General features: G+C 31.4%; 1 long non-coding RNA gene and 1 pseudogene across 1 annotated transcript; one reads left to right on the top strand and one right to left on the bottom strand.

Moving 5' to 3' along the window:
• Window positions 1-13,964: 13,964 nt before the first annotated feature.
• LOC110638874 (cyclin-A3-4-like) lies at window positions 13,965-17,391 on the top strand (annotated as a pseudogene).
• A 2,538-nt stretch (window positions 17,392-19,929) lies between these two features.
• LOC131172606 (uncharacterized) lies at window positions 19,930-21,627 on the bottom strand. The gene is made up of 2 exons (XR_009143155.1): window positions 21,173-21,627; window positions 19,930-20,818 (listed from the first exon to the last, which is right to left on the bottom strand). It is a non-coding gene; the product is annotated as an uncharacterized LOC131172606 (long non-coding RNA).
• Window positions 21,628-26,592: the final 4,965 nt, after the last annotated feature.

Here is a 26,592-nt window from a genome sequence, read left to right as displayed (position 1 = left end):
TTATTTTATAAGAAAATCCATTATTTAGTTGGAATGCAAAATTAATGGTATATATTTATGCTATGTATATGTATAAATATTTTCACATTTTAATCTTTGTGTATATTTTATTTATATTTTTATATTATTTAATTTAATCTCTTAATATTTTTTATTTTTATTTTAATCCCTATAATTTTATTAATGTTTCATGTAATTTTTTTTAATATTTTTTTTTGGCCACTTAAAAATTACATTTCTCTTTCTGCCTTTAATGTTTATTTTTAACCCCTCAAAATGACATTTCTAATTCCGACCCTGCACACACTTACACTTCCTTGACTAATACTCATTTAATCACCCTAATGACTGAATATCACCAGACAAACATGAGATATTTAATTAATTAACAACTTTTTGAATAATAATAATAATAATCTTCTCAAAAAAATAATAATAGATTATATTTATTAATATACATATTAATTTTGTGTTAATTTTAGTGATATAAATATACATTTTTGACAAATATTGGAAAATAAAAAGTAGAAAAAACAAAAAAAAAAGAATTTTATTAATATATACTGTGACTTTTTTTTATTAAGATTTGATAATTTAAGTTTTACTAACCCTAAAGTTCAAATAAATTTTGAAAACAAAATTGAAAATAAATTTTGCTAAATATAAGATTTATTTTTTGTAATTATGGAGAAATAAAATTATAATTGCAAAATGTTGATTAGAATTCTGTGTGCTTTATTTGTTAAATTGTTGTATATTTTGTTTTATTGAAGAATTAAAAAAAAAAAATGTAAGAGAGAAAGAAGACAAGAGAACCTGTCTGAATTCGGTGAGAGCTCTACAAATTTAATATGAAGCATATTAAATTTGCATTTGCATTTGCATTCTGAGAGAAAGTGTGTGATTGGCAGAGGATAAATTCTGACAAGATTGACACGTAACATTTTCTTAAGAACACAATATAATAATTTTTATTGATGTTTTTTGCTTTTCTAACTTTAATATATTTTAATGTGCTCTAAATACTTAAAATTGTATTTTTAAGTGATGTTTTTTTTTATTGAATAGCTTTCTTTGAAATTATTTTTTTTAATTAATATTTTCTCACAAATATTACATTTTATAAATAATTTCATATTTATATTAGATTTATAAATAGTTAAATAATTTTTTAAAAAATATTATTTTAATAATTAATCAGGTAGAAGAGTGTAGAAAAGAAAATGGGTGGCTGAGTTTTTGGCACGATATAATCAAGTTCATTAAGAGGGAAAGGAAAATATTAGGTGCGCTGTGCAATTGTCGATTAGTTGGCTCTGGTTTTAGATGGAAAAATGAATTCGGATGCTGAAAACCATTGCCAGCAGTTTCGGATATGTTTTTTCTTTGAAACAGTTTCGGATGTGTTTTAATTTAATGGTATTTAAATTATTTTTTATTTTTTTAATTTAATACTCTTAAAATTATTTATAAAATTTAATGAAAAAATTGTAAAAATCCATATTTAAATTTGAATTATAAATAAATAAATAGGTAAATAAATTATTTTTAAGACTATATATTTTTAAATTTGAGTATTAATTAAAATCAAGTAAAAAAAAATCTAGATGCAGCTATGTTAAATAAAGTATTGTTAAGGTAATGGATATAGAATAGGCTTTGAAATGTGATAAATCATTATATTTAAGGTATTAATTATCTAATTAGATTACTGCAAAGTTATAACAATATAACTCTACAATACAATAAAATTTGAAATCTGTAGATAACAACATTTAAAATTTTTTTTTAAGAACTTTTTATGAACTGGATTTAGAGAAATGAGAAGAAAAGAAAAAGAAATAGAATAAGTGCATATGATTTAAACAACTCATCTATTTTTATAGATACTGAAAAGCCATGACATCTTTTTTAGACAGACACATCGTTTACTTTCAACAGATACATTGTTTGTTTTAAATTGACACATCTTCTAATAAATGTGACTATTTATGTAATATAGATATATATTTATTAATAGATATATCTATTATGATATCTCTCTAAATAGTTGTGACTGTATATATGCAATAGATAAATTTATTTATTAACAGACACATCTACTTGCTAACAAACACATCTGTTTGTAATATATTTATAAAAATTAAAATAAAATAATTATTTTATTTTACACATATATATACCAAGTGTCATTATAGAATAATATATATATATATATATATATATATATATATATATATATATTTAAATATATATAATTCTATATATTTCGAGCTAGGAGATAGGCCTCCTATCAAATGCTTCTTATGTGATTGTCCTCATCAGGCTAGGGAATGCCCCAAGAGGAACATGCTTTTGGTCTTGATAGGAGAGAAGGATACTAGTCCACGCCAAGAAGGGTCTAGCATGGGATCCTTACAACTGGTAGCCGCTGCCAACACACAGCCATGTGAGGTTAAAAATGGGTGCAAAAGACGTTTATTTGCCACCTTAAACCTCGGTAGACAACAAATATGTCCTCTTGTGGACACTGGTGCTTTAGATAACTTCTTGCAAAATAAGACAACCACAACACTTGTTATCACGTGGGACCAGTAAGTAAGATGGTTAAAGCTAGTCAACCCCAACCAAGTCATCACCTATGGGGTAGCTAGAGGAGTACACGTTAAGCTTAGTGAGTGGTCTGGTTCCCTTGACTTCTCTATAGTTAACATGGATGATTACTCTTGTGTCTTGAGGATGGACTTCATAGATTCTTTTAAGGTTATTTCTCCACATTTTGTTAATAGCATGTGTATACTTGATGAGAAAAACACATGCATTGTGCCATTGGCAAGACAGAAGGCCGGCACCAGTACCGTTTTGGCCCTTTGTAGGAAGGGGCGTGAGGCAAAATATCATCCATTAGAATCATATAAAATGCATCAGGTAATGCCCAGGAAAGATGATGGAGTCACAATGGTCTCACTTAAGTACCACCTCCTTAGACAATATTTTCTAGACATACACTTCATATAATCCTAATAGATTCAAACAACTGGTAAGTACCGTTTTCCCATAACACTACCATAGTACTAAGAATTTATGCCACGAAGGCATAGATGGACAGGAGTCGTTACCCGGGTAATAACCAGAACATATTCAGTGTTTCTTCCGAGGGTCATGGATGGCAACTTACTCCTTGTAAAGTTTCCACAACCATCATTACCTTCCGAGAGTCATGGATGGTAACTTACTCATTGCACAGTTTCCACAATAATCATTATCAAAAACCAATGTCTAAGTTTGGGATAGTGGGTACGTAAGGGGAAGGTGTTAGGCACCCCTTACGCCTAGTCTAACCTCGTTAATTCGAGTGACAGTCCTCTACTAATGTTTCTAAAAGTCTTGTTTATTATTCATTTATTAAACTTCATCCTAAAAAATGCAATTCTAATCCTACACACTCAAGTAATTTACAAAAGAGTTGTTGTTTATAAACAATTTTCATGCACAAGTAATTCCTATCTATGGGATTGCTAATTATTTAAATGATATTTATCAGATGACTAAAATTAATTTATTATTGAGAATTTAATTTACAAACAAATTCAATTTCAAATAACCCTACGTTTCTATTTAACATAATTAATTAATTAATTTTTATCAAGTTACTCTAAGGATAATTGAACTAAGTTAATTATGTAGTAATTTATTCTAATATCACATAAGGCACAAATAATCATAACCTAATAAAGATTTCTAATATGCAAATTTATTTTACAATTACCAAGTATTAAATTAAATTTATTTTACATGCCAATATTAGTTTAATTTACAAAAAAGATTAATTTTAATTTACGAAGTATTTATTTAAATTAATTACATGCAAACGTTAGTTAAATTAAAAAAAAAGTTAATTTTAATTTACCAAATAAAAATCATATTATTACTACAATTTCATGCCAATGGTTATTCTAGAAATTTAGGATTACTTACTTGTTAGTTATTGTAGTTGCCATTGGGGCAAACTACCCTTAAAAAAGGGTCTTCTTTTCTAGTATGGCAATGATATCCTTGGCTTACTCCCGTTTAGCTCCATGGAAGCTCCACGCAAATGCCCTTTGATACCAACCTTAGGGCTACTTCCCAATTTTATTTGTAATAAAAAATAAAGAAACTTTAAGAAATATCGCTAGAAAAAAAGAAGAACTAAAAGAATTTTAGCTATTTCTCTCTTCAATTTTTTTTTCTTTTTTTTTTTGTCTTCTCCTCCACTTTTTTTTTTCCTCCTTTTTTTTCAGTGGGGTATTTATAGGGTTTTGGGAGAGATGTGTGATAGGGTTTGGAGTCCTAGCGTGATAAAGTTCAGATAACTTAAACAACTAGGATTGCAGAATTTGGGTGAGACTGAAATATGGATGAGGTGTTTCAACCAATGGAAAGAGAAGGAAAGGGGAAGGCACCAATAGAAAGTGAGGAAGAGGTGTGGTAGGATTTGGAGTCCTAAGGTGATAAGGTTCAGATAACTTAAACAACTGGGATTGAGGAAATTGGGTGAGACTGAGATATGGGTGAGGTGTACCAACCAATAGGAAGAGAGGGAAAGGAGGTGGCACCAATAGGGAGTGAGGAAGAGAGTGGGGACAATGGGGGAGAGAGAGTTTGTATAAGAGAGGGATAGAGAAAAAGATATTTTCTTATTTTAATTTTTAAAAAATAAATTAAATGGGTCCTATTTAAAATTCCTAACTAGTTTTTCTTAGACCCATGGTGCCCAATTAAACTTAATTAGGTCCATTTAATAACTACCCATATTAAATTTAAACAAAATAAAATTTTATTTAAATTAAATTAATTTCCCAAAAAGCATATTATTATTTTTTTTTTCAAGATCATGCCACGAAATTAATAATTCAGTTCCATGCCTTCAATTATATCTTACAGTCATATAATTTTTCATCATCGGGTTTCCCACGGCCTCAATGCACATACTCATCACAAAATAAGGGTCTACACCCTTCAACTATCTAAAGAGGTTAAGAGGGATAAGCCTACTTATTTGGTGGCCCTTAAACAATATGAAGAGCCAATTAAAGAGGAAATCCCCGAGGTGATCAAAGGTGTTCTTGATGAATACTCTAATATGATGCCTAAGAAGTTGCCTAAAAGGCTACCTCCTAAGAAAGAGGTTGATCATCACATCAAGTTAAAAATTGGTACACACCCATTAAATAGTGTGCATTATAGAATGGCACCTCCTGAGTTAGAGGAGCTTCGAAGACAGTTGAGAGGGCTCCTTAATGATAGCTTTATCATCCTTCTAAGGCATCATATGGAGCACCTGTGTTCTTCTAGAAAAAAGGATGGTTCTCTTCACCTAATAAGAACTCTATAAAGAATAAGTACCTAATCCCTCTCATTGCTAATCTCTTTGATCGACTTAGTGAGGCCTGATGGTTTTCTAAGCTTGACTTAAGATCTGGCTATTATCAAGTGTGCATTGCAGAATGTGATGAGCCGAAGACTGTATGTGTCACAAGGTATGGATCTTATTATCATGCCATTTGGTTTGACTAATGCACCAACTACTTTCTATACTTTAATGAACAAAGTCTTCCATCAGTTCTTGGATCGCTTTGTTATTATTTATCATGATGATACCGTGGTCTATGACAATACTTTGGAAGACCACGTAGATCACTTGAGGTAGGTGTTCAAAGCCTTAAGGGATAATGAGCTCTATATTAAGAAGGAGAAATGCTCCTTTGCACAATAAGAGGTCCCTTTTCTTGGACATGTTGTCAGGCATCGCAAGATACGCATGGATGAGTTTAAGATCTATGCTATTATGGAGTGGGAGCCACTTAAAAAGGTTCCCCAATTGAGATCTTTCCTCTAGCTTGCTAATTACTATAGGAGATTCATAAAGGGTATTTTGTTATTATTGCCACTCTCACAGACCTTCTAAAGAATGATTAACCTTAGAAATGGGATGATAAGTGCCAAAAGGCTTTTGAGGCATTGAAGGAAGCCATAATGGAGGAGCCTATCTTGGTGTTGTCAGATCACACCAAGCCTTTTGAGATTCATACAAATGTTCTGATTTTCTATTGGAGGTTTTCTTATGTAAGATGGACAACCTGTGGCTTATGAGAGTTATAAGCTAAATGACACTGAGTGGCAGTATATGGTATAAACAAAGGAAATGGTCATCGAGGTTCATTATTTACAAAGTTGGAGGTACTACTTGCATAGTTCTAAGTTTGTTGTCAAGACAAGCAACATTGCTATAAAGCTACTTCCTGACACAGAAGAAGCTTTCTCCTAAGCAAGCTAGGTGGCAGGCATTTCTTGCTGAGTATTACTTCATTATAGAGTATAAGCTGGGAGGGCTAACCTTATAGCTAATGCTTTAAGGAAAGGCTAAGCTAGCTGCCACTACTACATAGCCCTAGTCTTCTCTTTTTGAGTGCATCAGGGAAGGATTGAAGCATGATGCGCAAGCCAAGCAGCTCTTGGAGATGGCTAGTAAGGGTAAGACTTGGAGATTATGGACAGGTGATGGATTGATTCACACCATGAGGGGCTATCTTTTTATGCCTCAATGAGGTAACTTATGCAAGGAAGTCATGTACAAGTGTTATGATTCTCTTTGGGCTAGCCATCCAGGGGTCAGGTGCACCATGGCATTTATGGAGCGTGCGTACTATTGGCCTCATATGTTGGAAGATATTTCATTTTATATAAAGATATACTTAGTATGTCAGTAGGATAAGATTGAGCAACTGAGGCCATCAGGACTTTTGGATCCTCTTCCTATTCCAAAGCGTCCATCGGCGAGTGTTTCTGTGGAATTTATTATGGGATTACTAAAGGTAGATGGATTAGATATTATCATGGTTGTGGTTGATCGCTTTAACAAGTATGGAGTTTTTATCTCGGTACTAGTCAAGTTTAATGCTTGGGATGTAACTCGGTTGTTCTTCAAGAACTTGGTGAAGTATTGGGGCATACCACGTTCCATTGTCAATGACAGAGACACAAGTTTTGTGGGTAGATTTTGGATAAAGTTGTTCAAGATATTAGGGATGGATCTCAACTTCTTTACAAGCTATCATTCACAAATCGATGGACAAAATGAGTGCATTAATGCCTTGTTGGACTTGTATCTGAGGCACTACATGAGTGCCAACTAAAGGAATTGGGTAGGATTGCTAGATGTGGCCCAGTTCTCATATAACCTGCAGAAGAGTGAGTCTAGGGGGGCAAGTCCATTTGAGCTAGCTATTGGACACCAGCCACTTGCACCACACACTATGCTAGTGCTATATTTAGGAAAGAGTCCGAGTGCATTCAGAATTGCTAAGGCTTAAAAGGAAAAGGTCGAATTGGCTAGACATCATTAGCAAAGGCATCTAAGAAGATGAAAAAGTAAGCAGACACTTAGAGTTTGAAGAGGGTGAATTGATGATGGTGAAATTGATCCTTTAGACTGTGTACAACTATGGGAAAGTCCATAAGGGATTGCTAATGTAACACCCACCATTTCCTAACGTAAGAATTTCTGTTGTAGATGAAATATTCTAGCGAATTCGAAGATCTCACCAATAAGGGAATAAGGGTAGAAGTGTATGTGTGTGTGTGTGTGATGTGTTCAAAATGTATGGTCAATTAATTAAAATTAATCACAAAAAGGATGGTGCCAACACTTAATAAAAAATGAAAATTAAGGGTAAGAATTAATTCATTAGTGACATGAAGCAATAATTAAGATTAAAAACAAGTGCAAAATGAAAGAGTAGTCACGATGTTCTCTCAATTTCGAACACTAATTGTGTACAAGACAAAGCAAGAGTAAAGTCAAATAAGTTCAATTTTAACCATGCAATTGTATATAGTGCTGATGTATTTTAATCATAGTTATTAAATCCGGCCCAGAGAGACTGACTTGATTGAGGAACCATATCAATGAGTTACTGATTCAACCAGTGAGTCAAAAGTTCAACCCATGAATCATTAAAAAATTAATTAAATATATATTAATTAAATATTACACTTATTAATATAATTAAATAATTTAATAAAATAAATTTTATTTTGTTATATTTACATATATCTTATACTACTTTTAAATTTTATATGAAAATATTAAAAATATTTAAATTTTAAATATTTTTATTCTCAATATATATATATATATATAATAAAAATATTTTTACAAAAGAGTATCTATCTTCTTAATATTTATGAAATATTAATTATATATTATAAATAAAAAAAACATATCATTTTATAAAATTAAAAATATTATTATAAATAAAAAGATAATAGCTAAATAATATATTATTCATTAAATAAATATAAATTTAATTAAATTTTTAAATATCAAAATATTAATATCATTAATATCATATTGATCATTTTTTAATTAAATTGATTTTTTATTTGAATTAAAATTCAAAACGGTGACTAATTGAATCATACGCACACCACCCTTGAGAGGGCCCATCAACTTTCTTCAATTTTCTTTTTTATTTATTTTTCCTTTATTTTGTTTCTTTGGTTGGTTTTGCAAGAAAGTCAAATTCAGGAGTCATATTATCAATGATAGCATATATTTATATTTATAATATAATTCTAATGGGTCCTACTGAGCACTTATAAACATCTTTTTAAGATATTTTCCATTTTAATTTTTAAATCATTATAAAAAATTGACGCCCATAAACTTAACATATGTTGAAATAATTTTTTTTTTTAATTTTTTCTTCATTTATCCTTCAAAATGCAGTGAGAAAAAAGAACTTCAAAGTGCTTTTGGTGCTTTCAAGCGGAATTTTGGACTGAAGTATATGGGTTTCTCACGTGCGGTAGGGACAATGGAATGATATATATATATATATATATATATATATATTGGCAACTGAAACTATAGGACCAATGCAAAATTGATAATAAAACACTTGGCGGGTCTCCAACCTCAAGAACAAAAACCAACCAATTTTTAAAAATTATCCCTACTTTACTAAAGTAAATTGTTTGCCCCAGAAATTTAACTTTCTATATTTTACAAGCTTCCAAATTTTCAATCAGGCAAAGAATATGAAGTCCAATTCGTAATGATGCCAAAAGTCTAGCCATTTACTGATATACAATTGTATTTCGACTTTAGGAGTCCATTTAACTGATAAAAGCTTCTGTTATGCCATGATTACCATCTATTCCCATATGACTATGACAATTTCATACTATCAAATTATCTATGATCAATCTCCCAAAGAAACAAGTATAAAGAATAGAATTATAACCCACATATTAATTTAGGTAAAGCATGCAGTATGTCTCAATTCTCAAGGAAAACAAGTAGTAACACCACTTCCCAAATATACATTATATTGAAGGTTCAAAGAACAAATAAGCAGCGCTCTGCTGTTGGCTTATTCAATCATCAACTCACTCAACAACTCGACATCTAATATGGTTCCGAAATCTTCATTGTTTCTATTATTGGCATAATGAGTGCTAATTTTATGAATGCAAGGCATAACTATGGAAGAGACAACCAATTCGCAACTTGTACCAAACATGAAATCCATATAAACTCAACATAAAATACATATCCAACTCAAAAAATGCACCAGAACTCAGACCCAACAATAAAATAGAAAAATAAAGTGGAATTAACAATAAAAACCAGAACTGCTAGCTACTACTTAAGGGACATGTTAAGGCTTACCTGCTATGCACTATTATATTATGATTGAGGAGAGACTTTCAAATCAACGATATCAAAAGCAATGTACGTAGGCTTCCAAATCAACAATTGGCAGCAACAAAATCAAAAAATCCAAGCAGCAATGGAGGCTTCCAGGCCACACTGAGAATCACGAGCAATATATTTACAAACCCTAAGGAGGAACACGATAAGGAGAAATAAAAGGTATTTTGTTATAACAAGCACACAAATCTAAAACACAATTACACAGTATTGATAAAAGAGAAGAAGAATAACATAGGATTTAATGTGGTTCAACCGTAAGGTCTATGGGCAAAATAAGAGAAAAAGTTTCACTATAATGAAAATAACAAGATACAGTCAATCAGAACTCTCAAATCCTAACCCCAGTGTGTTTCTCGAATATCTCACAACTCTATTGCAAATGGTAAAATATTACAATATTTATACGGGTTCATACCGCGGGGTGTTACCCTGCACCCCCAAGGAAATCAGTGGTAGGCTTTTTTATCCCAATTAGATCGCAACGCGAAACTTTCGGGTAGGGTTACAATTCAGGTACATAAAAAACATATCCAAAATTCAAAACCACAAATATAACATATTTAATATACAATCAAGAGTAATCAAACTTTTATGAGGAAGTTACTTATTGGAAGAACACGTTAATCCTTAGGAAAACTCTTTAGAAATAGGAAATAACCCGCTAAAGCGAAACAAATTCTAAAAAAAATAAAATAGATCATTGACAAGGACAATATTGTCCTCGTAATAGACTTCAAAAAATAAAAAAAAAATAATTTTTTAAAAAAGATTAGATATAATGATCAACATTTTAATTTTTAACAAGGGTATTTTATAATGGTAGGTAGAATTTTATACAATTACAATCATTTGCACTATTGGTATGTTATTTATATATCATTATCGAGGAAATTTTAATTCTATCATTAATGGTTGGTCAATAAAAGCTATAATTATTATAGTAATTTAAAAAAAAAATAACTTAAATTTTATCATTTATTATTTCTTAATGTGGCTATTATTGACGTACAAGCTACTTGGCAAAAAATGACACTTATTTAAGTTGATTTTATTTAAAAATATAAAATATTTAAAATTTAAACGGTATAAAATATTTAAATTTTCATTTTAACTAAATTTTTATTTTCTTTTAATTATTAGATAAAAAAAATATTTGAAATTTAGAATATAAAAAATATTTGTTGAACAAAAAATTCTAGATGGTTTGTTTATCTAATCATTTAAAAAAAATGTTTTAATTGTTAATTATATAAAATATTCAAATCTAATCATTTATGAATTTAAAATTGTATGTTTAAAACTTATATAATGTATATTTAAATAATTATTCACTAGAAAATTACTTATAAAATTTAAAATTTTATTTTCAAATGTTTCTTATATTTAAAATTTAAAATTTTAATAATAATAATAATTTAAATATGAAATTGCCATACGATATATGTGTTATTTCTTCTACTTTATTTGTACTTTTATTGATATATGACAATTAAATTAAATAATAATATAAAATAATCTATTAATTAACTTATTTTAAATTTTAAAATTAAATGATGTTTTATTAAATACAAAATTAAATACAAAATTACATCAACTACTATTAGAAAATTTATATATTAACACTTGAAATAAAATCAGTTTTTTATTTAAATATTTTTTTTAGTTTTAATTACTAAAATCTTATCTGATATCAAAAAAGTAATTATAAAAAAATAATATTTTTTAATTTAATTTTCGATTAGATTAGAAAAGGGTGAGTTATTTTTTAAAAATTATATTAATATATAAAAATAACTATTCACTAGGAAATTATTTATAAAATCTAAACATTTATTTTTTCAAAACATTTCTTATATTTAAAATTTAATAATTTTAATAATAATAATAATTTTAAATCACCATATGATATACTTTTTTCTATTTAATTTATCTTTTTATTGAAATATGAAATAAAATCAATTAATTTAAAAAAAAATTGAAAATAATCTATTAATCAACTTATTTCAAAATTTAAAATTAAATGATATATTATTAAATATAAAACTATATCAATTACTATTAAAAAATTATATATTAACACTTGAAATAAAAAATCAACTTTGTATTTAAATATTTTTTAAATTTCAATTACTAAAATCTTATCTTATACTAAAAAAAAATTATCAAGAAAGTATTTAATTAAAATTTCAATTAGATTATAAAGGGTGAATTATTTAAAAAAAAAATATATGTTAAGATGTATATTTAGATAATTATTTAGTAGAAAATTATTTATGAAATTAAATATTTATTTTTAAAAAAATTTCCTATATTTAAAATTAAAGAATTTTAATAATAATAATTTAAAAATCGCCACATGATTTTTTTATTTTGTTTATTTTTTTATTGGTATGTAACAACTAATTTAAATAAAGTATAAAATAATCTATTAATCAACTTATTTAAAATTTAAAATTAAATGATGCATTATCAGATATAAAATAATATCGATTATTATTAAAAAAATTTATATATTAACACTTGAAATAAAATTTCAATTAACTAAAACTTTTATTATCAATATAATTTTATAGTATGATTATAAAAATATAGAAAAATATATACTAAATTATATTATTAAAGTAAAATAATAAATTGCGGGTCCCCCTTTCTAAAGTTCCTTAGTGTTTGCACACCTACACACCATCACTTCACTTTGCTTCCCTTTTCTTCATTTTGTCACCCATGTTAGTCTTTGTTGGACCAACTTAGCCAAGGATAGGCTGACTTAATCTCCAAGTCAGCTGAGTGAAGTTTAGTGTAGTAAACTCTTACCCCGTGACATAAAGCGTGGGAGGGAGAGAGATCGAAATGGCAACCTTCGGCGGAGAAGGAGGAAGGCCACTACCCACTGCTTCAGAGTCACTAGACCGATCTTCAAGGCATCACTAGAAATCGATTCCCGATAAGATTTCCCTCTTTCTCACAAAGCTTTTCATTTGATCATAATCGAACTTGCCTTCATTGCTCTCTTTTCCCTATTTTCTGCCACTTCAGGCTCCACTACTTCCATCAAGTAACCCTTTTCTCTCTTGCTCGGCAAGCGCAATTTGTGAATTTACTACTAAACTAAGGCCTCTTCAAATCGATCAATTAACAATTTAAAGTAGATAAGACGTCACATGATGTTAGGAAACAATTTTGTAAAGTGTGTACCGGGTAAAGCATGAGTCCACGCATCACGCACGTGCATAGGTCCGCATGATGAAAACTTATTGTGAATAATAATTATTATCATTTAAAAGAATGAGAAAAATAAAAATAATATTAGTATTTTCATCTTTCAAGCGAAGATGGTTGTTTTTGAGTTGGATGGCATGAAAGCCCTCCGCCGAGTGAACTGCTAATAAAAAAATAAACAATTTTATTAAAATGTAATAATTAAAATAAATAATAATAAAATTGAGTCATTAATAAGGAAATTTATTTGAAAAATTGCATAAATTTTGACAATTGTTTTTGAACTTATTTAGTTGTAACATTATAATCCTTTAACTTAAAAATGTAACATAAAACTCTATCAACTTTCAAATTTTGCATAGTAAAACTCCATCAACATTCCAATTATCAGTTTTTCAGTTAGAAACTGACCTAAACAGTTCCAGCATAGAGCTTAGTCAGTATTTCTCTTTTCTCTTTCAAGCCATGTGTAAATTGAATTATTTTTTTCTCTATAGACAGAATAATTTTTCATGCGTAAAAAAAATAATTTTACACTTTACATAAGAGAGAAGAGAGAAATATTGACTAAGTGCCATGCAGAAGCTATTCACATCAATTTCTAACTGAAAAATTAATAATTAAAAATCAGAGGAATTTTACTCTGTAAAATTTAAAAGTTTAGAGGGTTTTATGTTATATTTTAAATTTAAAGAATCACAGTGTTACAATTATATAAATTCATGAATAATTATTAAAATTTATCGCTGAAAATTAGCAAAGCTCGCTCCATGCTTTATCTCAAAACCATTTGGTTTTCGGTAGATTTTAAAAATTTAACCCGAAGCGGCAAAATAAAAACCAAAGGAGCGCTAAAATAAGCTTTTGAAAAACAGAAATCGCATTGGCTCTTTACTTTGACTTCTTACACTCCCCATCTTCTCTGCCATTACTTATATCTCTCCGTTCAATACAGTAAGGCAGCAGTCATTGAAGAGCCAGTTCAATGGCAGAGCAGGAGAAATGTGCTCGCCCTACTCGTGCAGCAACAAAGAAAGCGGCTGCAACAGTCCCCGTTGAGGAGAAGCCGGTGCCCATGAAGAGAGTAGCGTTGGGGAAGCTGCCTAACTCTTCAAACGTTGTCGTTCCAGTGAATATGAGCGCTGGGGATTTACACCGGAAGCAGAAGGCTATCGTAGTCAAGAAGGATGAATCTCCTAAGGAGGATGTTGTTGGAGCGCCTGATGACCCCCAGAGGTGTGGAACATAGACATCTGAAATTTACGAGTATCTTCATAAAATGGAGGTAAGTAGTTCCGCTTTATTAGCAAATGAGCTCTTGAAATGCCGATGCCTCTTTTTGCGATTAGTTTTTTCTTATATTTGCGTCGTGAGGAATTTAAGTAACGTCAGGTTCACAATGCTTCAGTTTAGCAACTGGGGGCTTAAAATGTTAACGGGTATTGGCATTTAGGTTTGACCTGAAAATCCTTTTTTTATTGAGAGTTCTTTTGGGTTTAATTTGGTTCTGGGTATTGGATTAAGGTTCGTATTTCTGTCAGTAGGGTTCAGTTTTGATGATGGATTTAACTTTTAGGTGGATCCAAAGAGAAGACCATTACCTGATTACATTGAGAAAGTTCAGAAGGATATTACTCCCAATATGAGAGGGCTTCTGGTGGACTGGTTGGTGGAGGTTCTAGATAAATTAGAGCTTCTTTCGGATATTCTATATCTCACTGTTATGTATATAGACAGATTCCTGTCCTTGAATGCTTTTAACAGACAGAAACTTCAACTACTGGGTGTTTCCTCAATGCTCATTGCATCGTAAGAACCTGAGTTCTTTCAATTTGTTCGTATTTTTAAGGTATATGTTCAACTGAGTGTTTGTATGGTTTGCTTACATTTTGTTTTATTGTGATTGCAATATATAGAAAATATGTAGAAAACAAACCTTCAAAGGTGGAACAATTTTGCTCTGTACTTGAAAATAAATACACCAAAGAAGAGGTAATTTCTTCCCTTACCTCCCTTTCTTTTATCTTGTATACATGGCTTTTCATTTTATCTTGGGACTGTTGTTCACTTTAATTAATGATGACTTGTTGGTGATTCTTAAGGTGGTGAAGTTTGAGGCTGACATACTCAAGTCCCTCAGCTTTGAATTGGGCAGTCCTACAGTAAAGACATTCCTAAGGTAAGAGAGCTATTATATAATCTCTTATTTGCTCATAGTTTGGGATCTTTAAGGGATCTGCATTATTAAAGTATAACAATTTATTGGACTAAATTGTTGAGTTTTTTTGCTGTGTTGGGTTGCAGGAGATTTATCAGGGTTGCTCAAAATGATTATAAGGTGAGGTTTCACTTCTGAAGAGCTTGAATTTGCATTGCTGAACATTCGTAGGGGAGATACAATTCTCGGCAGAAAAAACCCAAGAACAGGACCCCCACAGGAGTCCCTATATATGGCAAAACCTTAGTGGCAGTCTGTTATATTCTCTTGCAAAGAGGGTTTTAATAGAAAAAATAATGTAAAAGGTTAAATTCAATAGCGTTCGGACTTTGCTTTAATTGGTATATTATGAAATGAATATTAATTATTTTATAAATAATATTTACCTTTTTAAAAATTATAAAATAAAACAATTAATGAAAAAAAAAAGACGCCACCCATAGCAGTATCTTTTTTTATTATTGTTTTTTAATTGTCTTATAATTCTAAGGGTGTGTTTGGTATTAGATTAATAAGAGCTAATAATTAACTTTGTAATTTTTAATATTGTTTGTATGTTTTAAAGTGAGTAGATTAATTTTTAATCTCATTAATATTTAATCTCTTTTTATGAGTTAAAATGTTAATCTTAAAATTAATAGGTTAACATAAACAAAACATATTATTTATATATTTTTTTTATATTTCTTTTCAATTTGTTTTAATTTTTAGTTCCTTTATTTTCAAAAACTCTTCATCTCCTACAATAAGAAAGTATGATTTTTTTTTTTCAATTACACAAGCAAGATTATAAATTTTATTGATGTAAAAAATATGAATTTTTATTTTGTTTTATTCCATTATGAGTCAAAAAAAATTATATATATATATATATATATATTCAAATTTTTTTTACTTGTTATGATCTAATGCAATTTGTTATTATCTGTAAATTGATAATTTGTATTATATTAATCAAAACATACAGGCATCTCTTGATATATATATATATATATATATATATATATATATATATATATTACCAAAAATAAAAATAAAAAAATAATTTTGATATTTATTATTAAAATATAAAAAATAGATATTTATATATTTTCATACGAGCTCAATTTTTTAAACTTGTACTAAACATCATTGATTATTATACTATTAAATATTTTTTGCCCTCTTAATAATTACTTTTTTAAATTTTATAAAATTAACACTTAATTCTCAATTTTTTAACTTTATACTAAACGTACTCTAAATAAAATAGTTTGCACAGTATTCGTAACAGTGTCCACAAGCCTTTTCAATTCAACACTAGTTTAACCCTTGTACATTATTTATTGTGTTACATCCGTACAGCAAAAAACCCTGAAAAAAATAGTGAAATCTTGCAATAAATAGCTTAGGCAATAATGTCAAGCTTAGTCAAGTGCAATTTCATTCTTAATCAAAGTGATAAATACTTAATTCTGCTTTCTTTCATGGTATCAGACATCCTCTCAATCTGGTTGTTCCAGCGTCTAATCCTACCTCCCAAACACATCATTTTTTTCTCTATGATCTTAATTTTTCTAATTATCTTGTGGCAAACTCGGTTTCTTATTGCATCTCCTCTAACAAAGGCAATGCTGGTGAATATCCGTTGTTGAATAACATTGCTCTTGTGCGTTGTGCAGAGCTTGAGTTTGAGGCTCGAGTTCCTGGGGTACTACCTTGCTGAGTTAAGCTTGTTGGATTATAATTGTGTGAAATTTTTGCCTTCTTTGGTGGCCGCATCTATTATCTTTCTGGCAAGATTCATAATTAACCCAAAGATGCATCGGTGGGTGAGAGTCTTATTTCGTATAACATTAATGTGTCGATATTTGTACTTGGAAAACAGTTATACTAATTTAACGTTTGTACATACAGACTTTGACCCTGCAACAGTGTTCTAGATACAAGCCTTCTGACTTGAAGGGATGCATTCTTAACATAGATGACTTGTGTTTGAGTAGAAGAGGCTATGGATTAAAAATTGAGAGAAAAATACAAACAACACGAGGTATCGTTTCAGTTCAGCATATTCAGTTTTTCAATTTGATTTGTAACAACCCATATTGTCATCTTGCTTTTAACTTCTTTCCGCGTACAGTTCAAATGTGTTGCAATCATGCCTGCACCTACAGAGGTACCAGCATTCTTTTTCGAAGACCTTAAAGAATGAATGTTTAGCATTTCATGAAAATGTGCCAACACGATGAGATGCATTTACAACAAATAGCGCGTAAAAAGAATATAAAAAGGTACGGATAAATATCACACCATTACTTAACTTTATAAATATTTTCATAAAAATCACTTAATTTTAATATATTTTATAAAATTTATTATATTTCAATTTAATTTTATAAAAATAACAATAATAAAAAATTAAAAGTTTCTAAATTACCTTATTGGTTTATTAATTATTTTACAAGTAAAATTATTTTATTTTATTAATTTCTTAAAAAAAAAAAAAAGATGCACAAAATGCATATAACTACCCCTTACTATCAAATCCTTCTCTTTTCTCTATTTCTTCTCTATCAATAACTACTAGTCAGATAATTTTACCCTTTTCTCTATTTTTTCTCTACCAGCAACTACTAGTTAGATAATTTTACTTATAAAATAATTAACTCAGTAGATTAATCTAAAAATTTTAATGTTTGATTTTATTAATTTTTATGAAATCAAATTGAAATTCAATCAGTTTTATAAAAGAAATTAAAATTCAATGACCTTTATGAAAATATTAATAAAATCAAGTGATTACGTGTGATAATTACTCGAAAAGGTACAGCTTAAGTGTTGTACAAAATAGAATAACTTATGAGAGAGTTCAAATTATAAGCTCAGGTCTATAACATAAGCAACACTTACCCGGAAAAATGGCAGGGAAAACAAAAACCTTCAATGAACAATAGAATTCAAGTTGATTTGGATGTGCTGACGATTACAAAATTGTCCTTTATCTCATGTATTTTTTTTTGTTTATAGGACTTGGGCTTTTTGTCTTTTTATTTGCCAATTCTTTGTCTTATCTACTCTTTCTATCATGGTTTAAAATCATGATTGCAAATAACAGAAATATGTAACAACCGTAACATAACAAAAATAGGCCAGTAACAACCGTAATGTATCGGTAACGATCTAGTACTACGTAAATTTTATTGAAAATTTTGCAAAGTTCATAAAAGGACTATATAATGGTAGATACAAGTGAAACTAAGAGCACAGATACATCATTAAATTTATCATGTTTAAACATCATTAGCATTAAATAATTTAGAGCTAGAATAGAGATATTTAATGATGATTTTAGCTTAGTAAACAATAAGGGAGAGAATTTGTAGAACGGAGAAATTTAGGTAAAAATTTGAGAAAATATGAGATATAGTAGCTGTGAAAGAAAATATGCAAACAAAGAAAAGAGAAACAAAATAACACTATTGTGCAACGATAAATAATGACCGTTACTATTACGTAACGATTGTAACCGCCGTTACACCTACAACTCCAGATTTGCCTATAAATAATGGTGTATCGTGTAATGGGCCTTTCCAAAACTTATAAATAATAGCTGTTATTTATGCAACGGCTATTATTTGAAACCATTCTTTCTACTTGACATCTTTGCCCACGCTTTCTTTGCCTTAGTTAAAAGAAAATGGAGAGAAACAGTGATTAAGAGAGTTCAAATTAGAAGCTATGCAGGAATCACAGGAAACTAGACATGTTTATATTGTTAATGACCATTTATTTAAACATTGATGATCAAAAAATACTATAAGAAAGCTTTTCTTTGTAATGAACCCCAAAAACAAAATTTGGAAATCAAATGCAAAACATTTCACAAACAATGAATAAATCAAATTTGGAATGGAAGCAACTACTAGGAGATGAAGATATATGCAAAAATTAGGGTTTCAATGCAAGGGGTAGTTCAAAAGGGTAGACAAGAACAGGGAAAAGAAAGGGACAGGATCAAAATAACCAAATCTAAAATTGAAAATTTAGACAAAAAATTAATGTAAGATAAAACCCATTAGCCAAAAAGAATGATATGGTAAAAAAAGTAAGCAGTGCAAGGAGAAAAGGCCAATGGAGAGGAGGTCATGACAGAGGAGGAGAAGAGCCTAGCTGGCGGTGTAAACAAGCTAAGCCAAGCCAAGGCTAGCTCAACTTGGCTCTTCAATAATATTTCAGGCTCGAGGTCGATTCAAACTTTAATATTAAAGCTTAAGCTCGGCTTGTTTTAAATTTATTTATTATATTAATGAGCATAGCTCAAGCTTGATAAGCTCATTAACATGAACTCAAATTTGAGCCCGATAAGCTTGACCTTGAGCCTGAGATTAACTTTTAAATATCTATTGTAAATCACAATATTTCTAGAATATATCATTAGACAAGGCCATAGTCATTAAAAACGTAAAATAAGAAGGAAAAAAAAAAAAGCTTATAACTTACAACTAATTATAAAATAATATAAATTGCAACACCATTGTAATTAAAATAAAATTAAATAGTTCAATCAAATAACAAATTCTAGGATTCAATCACTCAAATTATTGGTTAGTTCTTACTTAAAGCGTGAAATTTGAATGGAGGAAAAGAAGTTGGAATTTTGCAACCATGCAACCCTCAAGTTTTACCATAGCAAAACATCAATATCAGCAATATTAAAATAAAATATCATAGCAAATTAGCAAAATAAAAATTTAAACCCACAAGAAAAATATATCAATAATACTTGAAAATTGAATGTAGAAGAGTTCCAAACCACTAAGGTAGTATGACTTCTTGAATACCCTCTTTGTCTTTTAACAATAACAAACAAATTATAAAAGTTAATTGTATCCTACCATTTCCTATTGAAGACTGAAATACAATATATTATTGTACTTATTTTTCTTTCTCTTTGTCCCATAGAAAGCTTGTAACCAATCAAATCTATAAGTGTGACTTAAAGAAACTTAAAAGAAACCTATACTTAACTTAAAGAAATTATCTTTTGCAAAATAAACACACCCAAGCCAAAGAGTTGTATCTGACCTATACGATTTGATTCAAAAAACATACAATACTCGACCCTTTTACGAATCAGAAACAGTCGAATAAATGTAGCAAACCAAAATATCAACCACCTCATCCTACATAAAGTCAAATGGCCCCCAAAAATTATGTTGTTTTTATGATGTTACAAGGGAAAAAAACTACCATTTCACAATAGCTAATATTTTCTGAAAATAAAGCAACTTATATCAACAAGAATCCCAAGCTCCAGATTTGTTATAGAACAACTCACCAACCAACTGATCTGCTATTTTTCTTATCTTTAGAGAATAATAATTTTGCATGATAAAAAACAGGGAACATAGAGACCAATTAAATATCAATGTAATTCAACACTTAACATATCTTTAAACAGCCAAATACTACACTATCATAAAAAAGTAACTGAAACCCAATTAAGCTTATAGGGACCTAAGGTATTTACTACAGGCCTACAATAGGTTTAGAATTCAACATCCACTGAAAAAGAGTGATTGTATATCAAACTTGAAACTACCACCCAACCATCATATCCAAGTGAACTCATTACACTTCTGCACAACACATATAATAAAACCCATCGTTCAAATGCAGATCAATAATATGGGGAAACATTTAAGGAAAATAGTTAATAAATATGCCCACTACTGCAAAAACGAAAGACACAGGAGAAACAAGCTAGCTCCCTTCAGAAGAGGTTTTCAAAATAAAAATAGCATTAAAAATAAACTAATCCAGAATAGTAGAATGAAAAGCAACAATTATATTAAAGAAAAAAGTAAAACCCAACAAAAATCTGCGTCTTTAGAATGCATATCCACAATAAAACTTATTAATTATAGTTTACAGAAACTGAGCACCATTTAAAGATATGAAGACCCAAAAAAAATTACTTGATGAAAACTAACCGATCTGCTGATAATGCGTAAGAGAACAAGCCAAAGAAAAAATGTAGTCTGAGAAGTGAGATCGCGGCAGATCTGTGTGTCGAATGAGAAATGCTGGAACCTAGGAACGACCGAAGAAGGAACACCCAAGAAGAAACCGAAGGATTGAGGGAAGAAGTCGGGTGTGCGGCTAAGGCAATTGTAAAATGACTCAGATGGGCGGCTAGGGCTGCTGTGAAATGAAAGAGATAGGAAGGCCCGCTGTTTTTGCACATTTAGACTACCTCAAAAACAGAGAAGGAAAAATTACATTTTAATTGCTGCATAATTAATAATTTTATTTTTCTATTTTTAAAAATTAATATTTTAAAACACGTTTGAAAATATTATTGTTTTTCAATTTTCGTTTTATTTCGAAAAAAAAAAAGAAAGAGAAAGCTTCTTGGGCTTAATCATTGCCGGTTTCTCTTTTTACTTTTTTCAGAACTCTTTTGAAAAACCGGAACTCATTCTCGGAAACCGTAAATCATGTTGGCTCCTCCCGTCCCCATTCGATAGAAATTCAGGGTCAGGACGGGCATTCTCTATTGGAGCGCGAGGCGGAGTGAATTTTCCCGCGAGGATTTTTTTTTATTAATATATAATATAAATTTATTTATTATAAAATAAAATATAATAAAAATACAAATTTTATATATTATTTTAATAATATATTTATATATTTTGTTAAAATTATAATATTTAAATATATAAATATATAAAAATAAATTAATTTTAATAAAAAAATAATAACATATTACGGTACGGGACAAGTTATGAAATTTCAAAGTGAAAAAAAAGTCATCCCATCTCTACCTCACATAAATCGAGGTTGAGGTGGGATCGGAGCAGGATCAAGAAAAATTGATGTAAGAGTCGAGTTCATAAATTTTTGCCATCCCTAATAGATAGCTTAAAATTAAATAAACTATTATAATATATTTAATATGACATAATCAAAATTGTAATATAATCTTAATTACATTATATGCTAATTTTCGCTTATCATCCTTGAACTTTAAGGGTTATTTCAACAAAGTCTCTAAACTTCAATTTATATCACAAAAGTCACTTAATTTTAATTTTATATTAATTAAAATCTTTTTGGTTAGATTTCGTTGGGAACTTCGGCCAAAAGCTAACTGTACATGCCTTGTTGGTCTTAACACAATAAAAAAAATTCTTTTTGACACATGGCATGATCTGTCACGACCCAACCTATGGGCCGGACCGGCACTAAGACTTGGGCCAACCTAAATACCCCGAGGCCCGTAGTAAGCCCAACTATTCACTAACCCAACTCTAAGGCCCATTTGGGCCCAATATCAAGAAATCAACCGGACGGAGTCTGGCCATAAAGTGGACCTTTCAACGGGGAGTTTTTGACTCACCCGACCTGTAAACAAAATATATCATCAATTGGGGAGCTCAGCTCACCCTCCACATACTCAAATCAACATAAAGATAAATGGGAGCTCAGCTCCCTCATCCAGTCCATCAAACCTGCATATAATAATTTTATAGGTCCACATAACAATTTATATTACAGACCCGAATCATTTAAATATTTCTAACACATGCGAAAATTCTAGGAGTAAATAAAATTATACAAATATTGATAAATAACCTGCGAAGGAGAAAAGCAGGTTAACCACAATAAAATCCTCCTGTAGCCTGAAAAAATATTGAACAGGAGTGAGCGTTTGACTCAGAGAGTAAAATATCAATTTTAACCATAATCTCTGTAACTATCTAAAACTAATGTACCCTGTAGAGTAAAATGCAACACCAGCAATAATTTCACATCATAACATCAAAAAGGTAATTTGGAGCACTTACGCACCCAGTAATATCAATCATAATATATATGGGAGCTGATCCCTTATACAGCTCTCTTAATTCCAATCGTACGTGAAGAACTCATTTCGGACTTCCACTTAATAACCAAATCGGGGTCCCAATGAAGAACTCAAGCCGTGTCTACCCGGGACCGGTCCCAGCGAAGATCTCAAGCCGTGTCTACCCGTCCTATCCATAGTCCACACCACATCACACGCACGCCAACGCACGCACACTGCTCTAAATTACCACAACAACATACATGGCACTTTCACAGTTATGAATGCAACATAAATCGTGCCTAAAGTTTATCTATATATATGCATATAGGTGATGCATGGGCATGCTTGAACATATAATAATAGTGAAATTATAATTAAAATTAATATTTTACTCACAGACTTGACAACGGTCACTGTGGCAGCTGGGCGGAGGAAGAAGGTCATCCGCTCACGACAATTACATTACAATTATTTAATACAAATGACTCAATACAAATCAAGAAAAGACCAAATACGTCCTAAGTCGTGCCGAAAATCCGGTAGAGTCTCCCCTCTACCTAGGACCTACCTAACCTGCAAAAGGGCTCAAAACACATTTCTATATTCGCAACTCATATAGCCACAATTCAATCACATCACACAGCCCCTCCTGGGCCCATCAAATCAGTCATCCATCATAATATGTAAAATTTCAATTTAGTCCTTATAATTGATCATTTTTTCAAAAACTACCCAAACAAGCTATAAAAATTCTAAAACTTTGCCCCGCGGTCCTTAGCAATATTACTAGGCTATTGCAAAAAGAATCATAATTTTTTGAGCTACCACGAATATTTTATGAATTTTTAATCCTATTTAAGCACTAGAAAATTACGAAAAAGCAAGGTTCGGGTTTACCTTTGCCGATTCCGACTTCGGGAATGCGCTCGGGATGTCTGACAATGGTGGGGTGGCCAAAACCTCGATCCAATTCGGAGACTTTTTCGGTAGCGGGTTTATCTGGCCGGAAATTCACAAACCCGGACAACTGTCGAATTTCCGCGAATTGAGGATATCTACACGAAGCCCACAACACGGGGGTTAGTACATAAATTTTACGAAATTTTCTAAGCTCATTTAATGCTCGAAAAAATACTGCGAAGTTTCTTGGGACCCACCGAAAAACGGTATCGAAAAAATTCAAAATTTATGTCGCCGCGAAGTTCTCGACGAGTGGATCGCTCTGGTACTCTCAGTTTTCTCTGTGAGAAATCTAGTTCAAAAGTCAAAATGGGCTAAAACTTTTCGGGCAAAAATTGGACAAACCGCTTAATGGATTTCGGTATTCTTGGTATCTATGGAAAGCTCTCAACGAGTAGATGAGTTTAGACACAAGACCCGGTCCGATTGGTGGCCGGATCACCGAAGTCGAATCTTGAGGCTGCGCGCGCGCTGCTTCAGGAGCCGTTTCGCGTTCCAGTGCGTGGCCGGCCGTGGGGAGGGGTGAGGCGCACGGCCGAGCCGGGTGGTAGGGGAGGTGGCGGCGCGGCAAGGGGAGGAGGGAGGAGAGAGAAAAAGAGAGAGAAAGGGAGAGGGGTCGGGACGCGCAGGGAGGAAGAAGGAAGAAAAAGAAAAGGCCGGTCCGATTCGATCGGTCCGATCCGGTCCGATTCGATTCAGTCAGTTCGATTCAGGATACAAAATTTTGAATTTTTACTCTGCCTTGGGACCGAAAACGAGGTCCAAAAATTTCGAGAAAATTCTAGAATACTCAGAAAAATTTGTAGACTCTAAATACATTTTTAGTTTTGCCACGTGGTCTTTAAATAAATTTTTAAAAATTATCAAAGTTTATATTTTCGGAAAATCGAACCCGATTTTTAAAATCTGAAAAAAAATCTCAAATAATTTCTTAAAATTGAAATAAAATTAAAATATCAATAATACTCATAAAATAATAAAATTTAAAATTTTTGGGGTGTTACATTCTTCCCCCCCTTACAGAAAATTCGTCCTCGAATTTTACACAAGGCAGAATAAAGTACATGATTACACATTGAACAGATAAGGGTACTTGCTACGCATGTCCCGTTCTGACTCCCAAGTGCACTCTTCCACCGACTGACTCCTCCACAAAACCTTAATCATAGGGATCTGTTTTGATCTTAGCTGTCTCACTTGGTAGTCCACTATGGCTACAGGTTGCTCCTCAAATGTCAAGTTCTCTTTTAACTTTATTACATCTGGCTGTAGTACATGAGAAGAATATGGAATGTATTTCCTGAGCATGGAGATGTGAAATACGGGATGAACGTGAGAAAGGTTGGGTGGTAGCTCCAACCGGTAGGCCACTGCTCCAACTCTATCAGTAACCTCAAAAGGTCCGATATACCGTGGTGCCAACTTGCCCTTCTTTCCAAATCTCATGACTCCCTTCATTGGAGAAACCTTCAGGAATACATAGTCGCCTACTGCAAACTCCACATCCCTCCGTCTGGGGTCTGCATAACTCTTCTACCTACTAAAAGCTGTTTTCAGTTGTTCCCTGATTAAAGGAACTACCTCTAAAGTGTACTGCACTAGATCTACATCATACACCTTCGCTTCTCCCATTTCCATCCAACACAGAGGAAACCTACACTTTCTTCCATAGAGTGCCTTATAGGGTGCCATCCCGATGCTGGAATGGTAACTGTTGTTGTAGGTAAACTCTACCAAAGCTAGCTGATCATCCCATTGACCTCCAAAATCTAAAACACTCATGCGAAGCATGTCTTCCAGTGTTTGGATTGTCCTTTCAGACTGTCATTCTGTCTGAGGGTGGAAAGACGTACTGAAGTTCAACTGTGTGCCAAGTGCCTCCTGCAACTTTCTCCAAAATCGAGAAGTGAACTGGGGCCCTCTATCAGATATTATGGAAGCCGGAACTCCATGCAATCTGACGATTTCTCGAATATAGAGTCGAGCGTACTATGCAACAGAATATGTAGTCTTCACAGGCAAGAAGTGAGCTGATTTGGTTAGGCGGTCTACAATTACCCATATCGAATCATATCCTCGCGTGGTACGAGGTAACCCAGTTACAAAATCTATAGTAATCATTTCTCACTTCCATTCTGGGATAGGGAGCTCTTGCAGCTTCCCTGACGATCTCTGGTGTTCAAACTTCACCTTCTGACAAGTCAAGCACTTGGACACAAAGTCTGCGATGTCTCTCTTCATGCCATTCCACCAATAGCTATCTTTCACATCATGGTACATCTTAGTGGAGCCTGGGTGAACACTGTACAGTGTATGGTGTGCCTTTTGCATGATTTCATTTCTGAGATTGTCCACATCAGGCACACATATCCTAGAACCTTGTATGAGGGCGCCATCATTGGCAAACCCGAACTCACCACCTTTACCTTGCTGTACTCTTTCTATGATCTTCATCAATTGTTGGTCTCTGTGCTGGGAAACTCTAACTCTGTCCCGCAAGTCTGACCTCACTGAAAAATGAGCCAACAATACCCCCTCATCTGAAAGATCTAGGATTAAACCTTGATCCATTAACTCATGTACTTCCCGAATCAACGGTCT

The sequence above is a fragment of the Hevea brasiliensis genome, chromosome 2, assembly GCF_030052815.1.
Source record: "Hevea brasiliensis isolate MT/VB/25A 57/8 chromosome 2, ASM3005281v1, whole genome shotgun sequence".
NCBI classification, from domain to species: Eukaryota; Viridiplantae; Streptophyta; class Magnoliopsida; order Malpighiales; family Euphorbiaceae; genus Hevea; species Hevea brasiliensis.
The sequence above is the reverse complement of the archived record's forward strand: the minus strand, read 5'-3'. Positions and strand labels throughout refer to the sequence as shown.